General features: G+C 41.2%; 1 protein-coding gene across 4 annotated transcripts in view; it reads right to left on the bottom strand.

The window, feature by feature from the left end:
• mapkap1 (MAPK associated protein 1) overlaps positions 1-15,540 on the bottom strand; it is a 271,086-nt gene that overhangs the window by 7,110 nt on the left and 248,436 nt on the right. The window lies entirely within an intron of this gene.

A 15,540-nucleotide genomic window follows, 5' to 3' on the forward strand; every position in this document is an offset into this window, starting at 1 on the left:
ATTTTTGGATTTTGGAATATATAATAAGATGGCTTGGAATTGCCATCATTTCCGATTGACAGTACTGTGCAAAAGACTAGGGTGCCTAGACTTTTGCAGAGTACTTTAGTAATTTTATGTATTGCACTGTTTTGCTGCCATTAAAAAAAAAACAAATTTCATGACATATGCAAGTGATGATAAACCTGATTCTGATATGGGTCTCTTTGGGGGGCTGAGGGTGGGAAGGGGGCAGGGAGAGGGGAATCATGGTTGGGAAAAGGGGAAGGGAGAAAGGAGGGAGTGGGAAGCACTAGAGGGACATTCTGTTATGATCAATAAACCAATTAACTGAAAGCAGATGACCCTGCCTGGTGTCTCAGGGCTGGGCATGTCTGTACCTGTGCCCCCTGGTGTTTCTCATCTTTCACCTATTCTCCCCCCCACCCCAACACCAAATTGCCAGGTTTACAAACTTGCTCTCCACTCCACATTGAAATACAGTACTGTGCAAAGGTCTTAGTTACCCGAGCTACATACAGTATATGTGCCTTTTGACTTTTGTATAGAACTGTATGTGCTACCAGCAATCAGTCTCCGTTTTACATTTGTTCATCGCATTCTGTACTTAACAGTAAAACTGATCACGTACCATTAATATAATGAAAATATGTGTACAAATTTACAAAGGCAGCTCAGCAGCATCGGGAGAATACCCAAATCAGCTGTTGAACAACAACAAACAACGGCAGGCTTTCAGTCTCCACCTATGATCCTGTGATTTGATTAAAAGGTTACAGTACACTGTATTTGTATTTTACTATTTTTAGGTTTTATGTAAGGTAGTGGTCACCAACCTTTTTAAGCCCAAGATCCCCTACCTCAGCCTTAGTGCAAGGCGAGATCAACCCCAGATCGATTAGTTACACGCATGCGCACCGGGGCAGAAAAGACCGGAAGTAAAACCCCGCAACCTGGAAGTAGAAATAATGCATAAACACCAGGGGTACCCACCCTTTTTTTGCACTGCGGATCAGTTTAATATTGACAATATTCTTGCGGACTGGCCGACGGGTGGTGTTAAACATGACAGGAATACAGCGACACTCGAGGCAGGTTCCTTATGTCCAGTCTATTCCACAATTTAGTTTTTGCAGCTCTTGGCACTTAGCTGCTGTCCCGCGCTGCTCACGTTTTTTCTGCTGAAAAAACTCAGCGGGTTCGTCTTTAAGTGCAGGGTGCTTGGACTCAGGGTACCGAAGCAGTTTTGAGGGCTTCATTGCCTCATTAGACAGCCTCCGGGTCCGAGCTCCAGCCTCTTGCCCGCTTGCCACCAGACGCCTTGGCCAAGTACGGCTGGTCGTGGGTGGGGTGAGAGGACAAGGTCAGGGCCAGAGGTCCCCGTGCCAGGGCCACGGCAGTCGCAGTCTGGACAGAGTGACTGACCGAGCAATTACTAATTACTGACCATGAAGGGTGCCTAAACTTCTGTTTCCGGCCCTGTTCCTTTATTTGTTATTTTGAAACTGTAAAAGATGGAAATAAAAAAGTAATCTTGCTTAACACAATAAAGAAATGTGTTATCATGCCTTTTGGAGATCAGGTCATCTTTTACTCACTTAGCTATTCACAGTAACAAAAATCTTGACCAGGGGTGCCCAAACTTTTGCATGCCACTGTATGTGAGGTCACTTCTCAGAACAATGTGTGGAGCAGTGTCCTGTGCATCTTCTGGGAACCTTCCAGTATCCTGTGCAACTTTCCATTTGTGACATCATGCCAGATTTCAAAAAGAAATTTGGATTTTGTAATTTTGGATAAGGGATACTGAACATGTACTGACATTTCGTGAAATTTGTTGTTTTGCAGCAGAAATACAGCACAATACACAAAATATACCATAGTTTATAAATTTTATTAAAATATATACATAACATTTATAAAATTTATATAGTATAGTATATTTTATGTATTATACTACATACATGAAAGTAACGCAGAAGACCAAAAATATTGAGGTAATGTTCAGGGGTTCATTGTCCATTCTGAAATCCAAAGATGGAAGAGAAGAAACTGTTCCTAAAATCCTGGGCATCTCTCTTCAGGCTCCTGTACCTCCCTTCCTGATGGCAGTAATAAGAAAGAGGGCATGCCCTGAGTAATGGGGTTTCTTAATGATGGATGCCACCCTTTTTAAGGCGTTGCCTTTTGAAGATGAACTCAATGCTGGGGAGGCTAGTGCCCATGATGGAGGTGACTGAGTTTACAAACCTCTACAGCTTTTTCTGATTCTGTGCAGTGGCCCCTCCATACCAGATGGTGATGTGGCCAGCTAGAATGCTCTCCATGGTACATCTGTAGAAGTTTGTTACTGTTTGGTGATATTCCAAATCTCCTCAAACTCTTTATGAAATAAGCCACCAGCGTGCCCTCTTCAGAATTACATCCACATGTTGGGCCTAGTATAGACCTTCAGAGACGCTGACACTGAAGAATTTAAGGTGTCCCTATGGAGGTCAGTTCACTAATCTGAAAGCATCCTGTACTTGGAAAGGACCATATCCAACAAAAGAGATGGAACGGAAATTGGGCAGGATAGACTCTCCATTATGATACATTTTAAAACACAACACTGAGATGATTAAACAAAATAAATTTATATTTCCATCGCACATTTCAGGCGTGATTCTGCAAATCAATCCTTGGCTGTAAGAAACCAAAGACAACTTTCATTGGAGTTAATTTTATTCTATAGAACATTTTCAGTTTGGCTTCTTGGGGTGTGAGGCCTGAATGCATTAAGCAGTTATCCTCTTGTGTCAGTCCCTCAAAGTTGACTCCTGCTCTGTGATAGTAGGCAAGAGGTAGGAGTGTGAGTAGTCACTCATAAGCCACACAACAGCTGATGGTAGCCTTTCTTCTTGGATGGACAAGGGATAATGAAGGCACTTTTAAAAGTTCAGGGCAGAGAATCTCTGGGAAGCGAACTATTTGTGATATCTGCTTATCTGGAGACCAGGAAAATGCATGGATATTAGCTGAACGGAAATTAGGGGGAGGGCATCATAAAGAACAGATACTTGGGGGAAGGATATGTCCAGATAGGAAAGAAACCCGAGATTCAGAGATTGAAGACAGTGGAAGGGTAGAGGGCACCAGCAACAAAACAGATTACCTCATCCTGAGGTAAAGACCACCCCAAGCTCTTTGCCATTGCTATTGAGAGTATAAGGTCAGGGAAAGTTTTGGGAGATGGCTGGTAGTGGAAAGTTCTGGGCTATCATGGCTTGTGGTGTTGTTGGATTCGGTGCACTCACTCAACTTGATCTGATATGTTACTGAACTGGCTGCAAACCAGCTAAGTCAAACAGCAGTTCTTGCTTCTGTGGAAGCAAATTCTCACACATGGCAGACACTTGCGGGCTGTCCCCAGCACTTATTAGGACTGTGTTGATCAACAACACAAATGACGCATTTCACTGTGTGTTTCCAAGCACATGTTACAAATAAAGCTAATATTTAATCTTAATCTTTAATTGCTAGGATGTTGAGGGCAGGAGGTTCAAAGACAGTATTGACATGGCCATTCCAGACTCGAACGTTGAATTAGCCACTGGCTGGCACTTGTGCAACACAAACATTGCCTTTTAGTTCTCAGCTCAAGCCTGAATGCTGACCAGGTTATAGCTGCACGTTTGCAAAGACACATTCATTACCCGAGTTGTGATGGATGCAGTCCTTAGTGAACACCGGCACTTTGACTTTTAAAATGGAGGGAAGGTCACTGATGAAGCAGCTTAGAACACTTGAGCTTGGAGCATTATTTTCAGGACCTTCTTACAAGCTCGTCTCGGGGTAAATGAAACCGAGTTCCATTAATTAGAACCTCCTTCCTCTTTGCTATGTGCATCTGTCCAGTGGAGGTTTTATCCTAATCACTTCAGCTTTAAGTAGGGCTCTTACCATAAGCCACAGGAGCAGAATTAGGTAATTCAGCCCATCAACTCTGCTCCACTATTCAATCATGGCTGATTTATTTTCCTTTTCAACCCCATTCTCCTGACTTCCCCCCATAACCTTTGACACCCTGACGAATCAAGAACCTGTCAATCTCTGCTTTAAATACACCCATTGACTTGGCCTCCACAGCCGGCTGTGGCAATGAATTCCACAGATTCACCACCCTCTGGCTAAAGAAATTCCTTATCTCTGTCTAAAGGAATGTACTTCTATTTTGAGGCTGTGCACTCTGATCCTAGACTTCCCCGCTACTGGAAACATCCTCTCCACTTACGTACCACATTCTGGTTAAAGCAGTCTTGACATTAAGAGCAGTCAATCACAACTCATTTCTGCAATCCGGTGTTGGATTACACTGTATCATTGTTACTTTATTTGCAGTTTAACTTCCTTGCGCTTGTTTGTATTTTTATATAATTATCTATGTACAGTTGCAAGAAAGTTTGTGAACCCTTTGCAATTAATTGGTTTTCTCCATTAATTACTCATAAAATGTGGTCTGATCTTCACCTAAGCCACGATAATGCACAAACATAATCTGCCTGAACTAATAACAAACAATTGTACTTTTCGTGTCTTTACTGAACACATTGTTTAATCATTCACAGATCAGGCTGGAAAAAGTATGTGAACTCTTGCATTTAGTAACTGGTAGAACCTCCTTTAGCAGCAATAACCTTCAAGTGTTTCCTGCAGCTGCTGATCAGACTTACACAATGGTGGGGAGGAATGTTAGACTATTCCTCGGGACAGTTCATCAATATTTCTGGGATAGCTTGCATGAACAGCTCTCTTTGGGTCATGCCACAGCATCTCAGTTGGGTTAAGGTCTAGTCTCTGATTTGGCCATTCCACAACACATTTTTTTTAAAAAATCATTCTGTTGTTGATTGACTCTTGTGTTTCGGATCATTGTCATATTACATCATCCAACTTCTGTTAAGCTTCCCATCCTCCTATAAAATGTATTGAAGCAATTTTGAATTCATTGTTCCCTCAATGATTGCAAGCTGTCCAGGCCCTGAGGCAGCAAAGCAGCCCCAAACTATGAAGCTCTTTCCATCATGCTTCACACAGTTGTGATGAAGCTTTGGTGTTGGTGCCCTTTTTCATCCAAACACAGCGGTGTGTACTTCTGCTAAAAACTTCAGCTTTTGTCTCAACTGTCCACAGAACATTGTCCCAGAAGAACAGATGGCTTTTTGCAACAATTGTGTTTTTTTTTGGAGAGCAGTGGTTTCCTCTGTGATGTCTTTCCATGTATACCATTCTTGTTCAGTGGTTTTCTTACAGTGGCCACATGAACAGAGACTTCAAAAAACTGTAGAGATTTCTGCAGGCCTTTTGCTGTTACCCTTGGGTTTTTTTCCCCACCTCCTTCAGTATTGCATGTTGTGCTCTTGGTGTGATCTTTGCAGGACACCCACACCTAGGGAGAGTAGCAACAAAATTCCTCCATTTGTAGGGAATTTTTCTTACTGTTGTCTGATGAACACTCAGGTCTTTAGAAATGCTTTTGTAGCCCTTTCCAGCTTTATGCACTTCTACAATTCTTCTTCAGAGGTCCTCCGAAAGTTGTTTTGATCTAGGCATGGTGCACATAAACAGATCTTTCTTGAAAAGAAGAGGCTGTGTCAGTAACCTGACTTCATGCCTTTTTTTATAGGACAGGGCACCTCTACAACCCACACCTCCCAAAAACATCTCATTGATTGGAACACCTGACTTCAAATAGCTTTCAGAAGGCTTTACTCCAGTGGCTCACATACTTTTTTTTTAACAGAAACTATGATTGCTTAAATGGTGTACTCAGTATTGACAAGTACAATTGTTTGTGTTATTGGTTTAGGCAGATTGTGTTTGTCTACATACCGCATTTTATAAGTAATTAATGCAGAAAAACAGGTAATTGAAAAGGGTTCACACTTTTTTTGTTGCAACTGTACATGCAATTGTTCAGTGTGTTTCCTAGTGTTCTTCTGTAACATTTTGGGGTATTGCATTATTTAAAATGGAGGCTATCTGTTTGATTAAGTCTTATCTATAAAATTTGAATGGAATGTCTGTTATCTTTGGAAATTCAATGGAGTTCGAAAACTGGTAAAAGAAGAACAGAGCGTGTTAACTCCAGCTCTCTTCCTTTTGTTCCTTTCCTCCCATCACTTCTCTCACAACGAGGCTCTGTTCTGGTTATTCTCCTTTCCCCACCCCTTTGTTCTCCTCACACTTAATAAACAAGCATGAGCAACAAGTTTTATGCCTCAATCTTGACTTTTGAAGATCCAAGGATCAAAAACATCCAACACCAGCTTTTGGTCCATCAGTGGACCGAGGCTTAATGAGAAATGGAATCAAGTAATCTTGACAGATCCCAGCATTACCATCAATCAATGAGTTACTGACGAATAAATGCTGCGTGATAACTCTGCTGACAACTCCTTCCAATAGTTTGATGATTGAGATTAGATTGCTGGGGACTGGATATGCCCTGAATTTTTGTGGAAAGAGAAAGCTGGACGAAGTTCCACTGACAGGTACACACCAGAAATGGAAAATCTCAAATATTTGTCACTACAGTCTCTTGCAAGGGTCCAGAGCTGGTTGACAAGAATGATCCCAGGAATGAAAAGGTTAACATATGATGAGCATTTGATGGCTCCAAGATTTTAGGATTTCATTGAATTGAATGTGATTGACTTTAAATTTACATCTTTCATATACATGAGTAAAAATCTTTATGTTACATCTCCATTTAAAAGTGCAATTTATAGTAATTTGTAATAAATAGTATGTACAACTGTACAGTCAATATAACATAGAAATGAATGAATAAGTCTGATGGCCTGTTGGAAGAAGCTGTCCCAGAGCCTGTTGGTCCTGGCTTTTATGCTGTGGTTTACCAAATGGTAGCAGCTGGAACAGTTTGTGGTTGGGGTGACTCAGGTCCCCAATGATCCTTTGGGCCCTTTTTACACACCTGTCTTTCTAAAAGTCCTGAATAGGGAGGGGGGATTTCATTGAAATCTATTGAATATTGACAGGCTGAGATAGGGTGGATGTGGAGAGGATGCTTCCAAGAGTGGGGGGAGTACAGGACCAGAAGGCACAGCCTCAGAATAGAAGGATGTCCCTTTAGAACAGAGATGATGAGGAATTTCTTTAATCAGAAGGTGGTGAATCTGTGGAATTCACTGCCACAGACTGTTGTGGAAGTAGTCAATGGATATATTGAAAGCAGAGGTTGATAGGTTCTTAATTAGTAAAGGCATCAAAGATTAAAGGGAGAGAGCAGGAGAATGGGCTTGCGAGAGATAATAAATTAGCCATGATGGAATAGCAGAGATGGAATAGATAGTGGACTGAATGGCCTAATTCTGCTCCTATGTCTTACAGCAGTCAGGCTTGTGCATTCACCCACTTCTTTATCCATCTCTTGAATCAAATTGGCTTGACACTGGCTTCTCTGACTGATGGTTGCTGCAAATTGTCAGCCTATTTTGTACTCACAAACACTGCAGGGTATCCCTTGCAGTTGGAGAAAAATCGAAATGCTTACTTGGCCATTTTATTTATTTAATATAAGCAAGTTTCATGTCCTTATTTTTCATGATGGGATCTGAACTCTCAAGATTATGTAGACTAGTCTGGTAAACTAACAGTTAAATACAATTAGCTGACCACACATGGAGGACACAAGTCAAGGTGATCAATCATGAATGAAAATAACTGAGCAGCAAGATGTGAACAGTGTCACCCCTCATGAAAAGAGAGAAAACAAAGGTTATCTCAGATTATTTCTTGTTTGTTTCTGGAAGGCATTACAGAGGAAGTAAGTAATTAGATCACTTATTCAAAACAATGGACTGAAGCATTGCAGGGGCATCCAAGTACTGTTTGTCAGGTTGAGAAACACACACAAAATGCTGGAGGAACTCAGCAGGTCAGGCAGCATCTACGGAGAGAATGCTGATGTTTCTGGTTGAGACTCTTCATCAGGACTGGAGGGGAAGGGTGTAGAAATCAGAGTAAGAAGGTTGGGGGGGGGGGAGGGGAAGGAGTACACGCTGGCAGTGGATAGTTGAGACCAGGCAAGGGGGAAGGTGGGGAAGTTTGGGTTGGGGTAAGATGAAGGAAGAAGCTAGGAGGGGATAGGTGGGAGAGGAAAAGGGCTTAAGGAGGAGGAGCACCAGAGGGAGTATTAGGGAGGTGAGCAGAAGGGGCAAGAGTGAAGCCAGAATGGAGAATGGACAAAGAGAAAGGGAGAATGGACAAAGAGAAAGGGAGGGGAAGAAATTACCAGGTTAGAAAAATCGAAGTTACCGTCAGGCTGCTAGCAGAATCACTTGCTGGGATGCCTGGCTTATTGCAGAGTTTAGCAAGGAAAAGCCAGTCTAAACTGTACACATGGCAATTTCCCACACAGTCATTAACTGATCACAGCAGGATTGCCTTAGGAAATGCCAGGCTTGGACAAGATGTGGGCCTTGGTGGAGGGAGAGGATGGTAATAGTTCTAGAGTGGGAGTAAAAACATTAAAATTACCCACTTTTGATTAAAATGAGTACCAAGTATTGGGTACTTTCCATACATGGAATGACACCATAAGATTGTAAGACATAGGAGCAGAATTAGGCCATTCAATCATGGCTGATTTATTATCCCTCTCAACCCCATTCTCCCTGAAACTTTTAACACCCTTACTAATCAAGGACATAACAGCTTCCGGTTTAAATATACCCGTTGATTAGACCTCCACAGCCGTCTGCGGAAACGAATTCTACAGATTCACCAATTAACACACCTACACTGCTGAGAGGCATTGACCAGTTGAGCTGGGAAGCAGGATTTCGGAGCCTTGCAATTTAGTTTGAAGAGAGGCTTTCGTATTTAGAAACAGAAGTTTTCTTTTCTGCTTCAAGACAGACTGATGGTTTATAGTCATCATTTCGCTGACTCTCTCCATTTTTGTACAGCCATACCAATCAATCTTTGTGTAGTTTCACTTTGTCGAAATATCCAACCACCTCACGTCAACATGAATGGGTCTCGTTCTAACATGTCACTTTCCTTCATTCTCCTTCCCTGTAAAAGGTAACACACATTACAACTCCCTGAATCAAAAAGCAAACGGCTGGAGATCTCAGTAGCTTAGGCAATATCTATGGAGTCAACTTTTGCAGCTCCTCCAGCCATTTGTTTTTTGCTCCATATTCCAGAACTTGCATATATACTTGTCCATCACCACCTGGTACAGAGGGGCCACTGCACAGGATCAGAAAAAGTTGTAGGAAGTTATAAACTCTGCCAGCTCCATCATGGACACTAGCCTCCCAAGCATCAGGGACACCTCCAAAAGGAGGCATTCATTGTTAAAGACCTTCGTCACCCAGGACATGCCCTTTTCTCATTGCTAACATCAGGGAGGAGGTACAGGAGTCTGAAGACACACACTGAATGTTTCAGGAACAGCTTCTTTCCCACCACCATCATTTCTGAATAGAAAGTGAAACCCATGAACACTACCTCAATATTTTTCTCACTCTCATTTTGCACTACTTAATTTATTTTTAAGATATATATATTTCTTATAGTGATTTACATTTTAAAAATGAATATATTTACAATGTATTGCTGCTGCAAAACAATACATTTTATGGCATATGGAAGGGATAATAACCCTGATTCTGATATAACAATAAACTTAACTTTGATGCGAACTGTCTTCCCAGAGATTTAAGACTCTGGTGTTGAACCACTTGGAGACAGCAATACACCATTAGCCATTTAATCACCAACAAGCAAGCTACAATGTGTAATAGTGAAGAATTTATGCATGAGTATGATATTCTTGATCTAGGATACAAGTTTCATTAATTGCCGTCACACCAGTAAAATTGTCTTGGCCTGTGGCAGTGAACCATGTAGACAGAGACAACATTGCAGGGAACTAGCCTTGCATCAGGGCAATGCACACAAAATTCTGGAGGAAATCAGTAAGTCATGCAGCATCTACAGAAGGGAAGTTTTGGGCCAAGACTCTTCATCGGGACTGAGATGGAAAGTGGAAGGAGGATCTTTACATCTTTGTGTGCATTTCTTTAAATTTTATTTATCTTTTTCTGTTTTCTGAGAAGTTAAATTAGCTAGAGTTCAGGATTATCGATCCAGATACATTGAATTCAAACCCCTCCATGACAGTTGGAGAACTTAAATTCATGGAATTATGTAAATCTGGAACTATAAAAGAAGAAAGCTTGCCTCTCCATTAGATTATTGTTGAAAACCTCTTTGGTTCACTAATGCCCTTTGGGGAAGGAAATCCAACTATCTTATTGGATCTGGTCCAGATATGTTTGTCATCTTGGCCATTTCACCTTCTCTCTTCTACATTCTGGGAAGCAGGTTTAATCCGGATGCATCAATTATAAACACCCAGCCCAGCTCATAAATAGCAGCCCTTTTCTATCCCCGGTGTAACTACTGTGTCTGACTGTTATTTTGACTAATACTTTTGATTTAAAATAGCACTATGGCTATTGTGAACACAAGAGATTCTGCAAATGCTGGAAATCCAAAGTAACACATACAAAATGCTGGAGGAACTCAGCAGGTCAGGCAGCATCTATGAAGCAGAATAAAGAGTTTGTGTGTGTTACTATTGCTATTGTCTATGATTTTGTTTCAAAACCAGAAACATTTTGGCAACCAATTTTAGACACCTTCAACACATCTGAATATAAATGACTTTTTGAGAGCTTGTATTAATTATATTAATCTTGATGTTCCCTTTAATTACAACAATTAAGCCTTATAAATATATTGCCATTAAACAGCCAGCATTAACGCCAATCCTTAAGTTTCTGATAATTATTTAATCCCTTGTGTAGCCAGTGAATCTCATTTCCACTGAAGGCCATACTTTAGCAGTTGTGAGGCAAGAATGCAGAACAAAATTCACACAGAATTGGTATCTGCAGTGCACAGTCAGAGCTGGTAGAGCAGGCTGGAGCAGTTACACACGAGTCATTCTATTTGTGTGAGTAGGAGAGAGGGAGGGAGGGAGGGAGAGAGCAAAGGGGCAGATATTGCTGTTGTTATTAGTTATTTGTTTTGCTGACCACTGAGGACAGGCTACGTTGGCACTGGAATGTGCGGGGACTTGCTGGCTGCCCCCAACCCATCCTTCGGTTGTGTTGGGTGTTAATGCAAATGACACATTTCACTGTATGTTTAATGTCATTACCGTTGCATGCCATGTTGTATGATGTGGGCAATCATCGTTTCCATGACCATGACTGTTCTTGGCAAATATTCCTACAGAAGTGATTTGCCATTGTCTTCTGGGCAGTGTCTCTACAAGAAGGGCAACCCCAGCCATTATCAATACTCTTCTGAGTTTGTCTAATTTGCATATCCAGGACCAGCCACTCATACGACCATCCACCACCTGCCCCCATGGCTTCATGTTACCCTGATTTTTTTTGGAAGGGGTGAGGGCTAAGCTACTACACATTGTTCAAGAGTGACCTGCAGGCTAGTGGAAGGAAGGAGCGTCTCACACTTCCTTTGGTAGAGACGCCCTGCCACCCGATGTTTGAAATATATGTGATAAATGACTGACAAGAGAAGATCTGCAGATGCTGGAAATCCAAGCAATATACACACAGAAAATGCTGGAGGAACTCAGCAGACCAGACGGCATCGAAGGAAAAAAGTACAGTCAACATTTCTTGCTCATCTCAGTCCTGATGAAGGGTCTCGGCCCAAAACATCAACTGTACTCTTTTTCATAGATCCTGCCTGGTCTGTGGAATTCCTCCAGCATTTTTTGTGTGTTGGTAAATAGCCAAGCCTAAATTTTAACCATTTGGACAAGTATTTGAATGAGGACGACCTAGAGGGATATGGAATTAATACAGACAACTGGCAGTAGTCTTGAAAGGCAAAGGGCATGTTTCTATACTGTTTAATATTGACATGGACTATATTTTATCAGCCAGAGTCTTGCCCAATAACATCTAGATTCCTCTGAAGTCTTGAAGTCTTACAGGCAACATGGCCACCCAGCTTTGTGTCAACAATGAACTTGAATAATTAATACAGACAGTCAACACTTGGGGCCCCAACACTGATCTCCACAACAGTCGACAGCTTCTCAACCTGAAAGTGGCTCACTGACTCCTATTTTCTATTTTTAATTCACACCAACACCTTATCACCTATGGTATCACCAACAGAATCAACAAACTCAATCGTAAGGCCAGTGATATTGTGGGTGTGCAACTGGACTCTCAGACGGTGGTGTCTGAAAAGAGGATGCTGTCCAAGTTGCATGCCATCTTGGACAATGACTCCCATCCACTTCATAATGTACTGGTTAGGCACAGGAGTACATTCAGCCAGAGACTCATTCCACCGAGATGCAACACTGAGTGTCATAGGAAGTCATTACTGCCTGTGGCCATCAAACTTTACAACTCCTTCCTCGGAGTGTCAGACACCCTGAGCCAATAGGCTGGTCCTGGACTTTTTTCCACTTGGCATAATTTACTTATTATTAATGGTTTTATATTGCTACATTTCTACACGATTCTTGGTTGGTGCGACTGTAACGAAACCCAATTTCCCTCGGGATCAATGAAGTATGTCTGTCTGTATGATTGTTTAATTATCTTTTGTATAGTACTTTATAGGAAGTCTATACATATGATCTCATTCATCTTTATCTATGCTTCCTGTTCAATACCATTTCTTTCACATCACTTTCCTGCACTAATGTCATATCCATTGATTTGTACAATGTAACAAAGATACCCATGTAATCACCAAAGCTAACACATCATAGATACAGAGGGGAGGAACTCAGAGGGTTAGGGTCTGAGACGCTATCCTGTCTCTTGGTTCACAGGTGCTGCCTCACCTGCTGACTGCTTCCAGTATTTTCTGTTTTTATTTCTTACTTCAATCGCTCACTTACCATTAGCCACATTCTTGTTTTTCTTCTCTCCATTTGAGCAGAAAGATATAAAAGCCTGAAAGAACGCAGCACCAGCTTACAAATACCTTCTATCCCACTTTTATCACACTCTTGAATGGACAATAAAACAGACTCTTGTCCTCACAGTTTACCCCATTATGATCTTGCACTTTATCATTTTCCTGCTCTGGACTTCTTTGATAGCCTTTGCATTTTATACTGCATGGCTTCTGTTTTACCTTATTCTAACTCAATGCACTGTGTAATGATTTGATCGATATGAAGAGTATGTAAGACATGGTTTTCACTGAATTTAAGTACATCTACAATAATAAGTGATTTTGTGTTCCTATACTCAGTCACAATAATCTTTAGTAAATGAGTTGCCCGCCCAGCAATCTACCGATTTCACACTAGCCTAATCACAGTACAGTTTATAATGACAACTAATCTACTAACCAGTAGACCTCTGGTCTGTGGGAGGAAACCGGAGCACCTGGAGGAAACCTACACAGTTACGGAGAAAACATTCAAACTGCTCGTAAACTGCACAGGAACTGAACTCCGAACTTTGGAATGCCCCAAACTGCAATAGTGTCGTGCTAACCACTATGCTACCGTGGCACCCACTGTGATGAAAATTAAAAGCTGACTCCCAGCAGCTACGACAATGTGCACTGCTTCAAACTCAGTTCCCTTTCTACATAAGCCACACAAGTTACAGCAAAGTATTTTCAGGGAACCTTAAATATAGTGTGCCATTGGAGGAAAAGGAAAATCAACTTTAAGGACCTGAATCACAAAATTATCAAGAGAAGCATTTAATCAAACTGACATGTTACCAGCTCGAGCTTTCCCCCTAAACCAGGCTCAAAATTGCTTGAGGTTACTAAAGAACTAGGTGCACATGTTCATTATCTTCGATTCGTTCTCTTTCTATTCACTAGTAGGTTTTTGCGATTAAAATGAAATACCCTTCGAACTTAAATGCAATTTGAACTGTTACATCTGTTTTGATGCTAATGTTTTTACAACAGATTTTAATTTTAATAAGTTAAAGCACTTCAATGAAGCACTATATCATTAACATTTTAATTGCAAATGGAATGCCTTACAGAATATATAAACTCTGCAAGTATCTAATACAAACTATGTACTCACCCAAAAAAAATCAAGAGAAAATGACAAGATAATAATGATCAAAGTATTTCAGTGGTCAACAGCAATGTTCTTCTGTCAGTAACAGTGACACATTTTACTGAAGTGAGGTACAGTAAGGTGTCTTGCATAAAACAAACTTAACTAAACTACAGCTCCCTAAATTAGTGTGCAAAGTGTATTGTCAGGACACCAGGTAAAATCCAGCGGCTTGTAACTTGCTAAATTTTACTCTAATTAATGAGAAAACATTCTTTTGAACCAAATCTTAAATACTGCAGAATTACTTTCCGCAATAAGTTACTGTTACATCAGATTCAATACTTGCAACAATTCTGCACCAAGATAATACTTAAAAACTTTCAACTATTGATGCACCAGCCTGTTTTACTCTGCTAATTTCAATTAAGTCCAGTTACCACAAAACCATTAAGACATAGGGAGATATTCTGCAGATGCTGGAAATCCAAGCAACACACACAAAATGCTGGAGGAACTCAGCAAGCTAGGCAGCATCCTACTGAAGGGTCTTGACCCAAAACGTTGCCTGTACTTTTTTCCATAGACGCTGCCTGGCCTGTTGAATTCCTCCAGCATTTTGTGTATGCTGATAAAAGACATAGGAGCAGAATTACAACATTTGGTCCATTAGATCTGCGCCTCCATTCCATCATGACTGATTTATTATCCCTCTCAACCCCATTCTCCTGCCTTCTCTCTGCAACCTTTGATGCTCTTACTAATAGATCAACTTCCACTTTAAATATACCCCTTGACTTAGACTCCACAGCCATTTGTGGCAATGAATTCCACAGACTCACCACCTTCTGGCTAAAGAAACAGCTCCTCACCTCTGTTCTAAACAGACACCCTTGTATTCTGAGGCTGACCCTCTGGTCCTAGACTCCCCCACTATAGGAAACATCATCTACATGCCCACTTTATCTAGGGCTTCCAATATTCGATAGGTTTCAATGAGATCCCTCCTCATTCTTCTAAACTCTAGCAACTACAGGCTATGTTAACCCTTTCATTCTCTGGATTATTCTCCTGAACCTCCTCTACTCCCTCTCCAATGCCAGAACATCCTTTCTTAGATAAGCAGCCCATAATTACTCACCATATTCCAAGTACGGTCTGACCAACCCCTTACAAAGCCTCAGCATTTCATGTCAAAGCAGGCAGTTGAAAGTGCCTGGCCACACTGCACAGATCTGTTGCTGTGGATTTTAATCTTAATTCAGATAGCTTAATGAAAAGAATGCCATCAGTTTTTCCTGTTTCAAGCACTCGCAGGGAAAGATGCCAGGTCTTTGCACAAGTGTCCTGGACCAAATTCCTGGTCTACAGAGACTCATAGCACTGTTTAAGGAATAAATCTGGGAGGCTGATGTATTTTGTAAAAG

Source organism: Hemitrygon akajei, chromosome 7 (genome assembly GCF_048418815.1).
Source record: "Hemitrygon akajei chromosome 7, sHemAka1.3, whole genome shotgun sequence".
Classification (NCBI taxonomy): Eukaryota; Metazoa; Chordata; class Chondrichthyes; order Myliobatiformes; family Dasyatidae; genus Hemitrygon; species Hemitrygon akajei.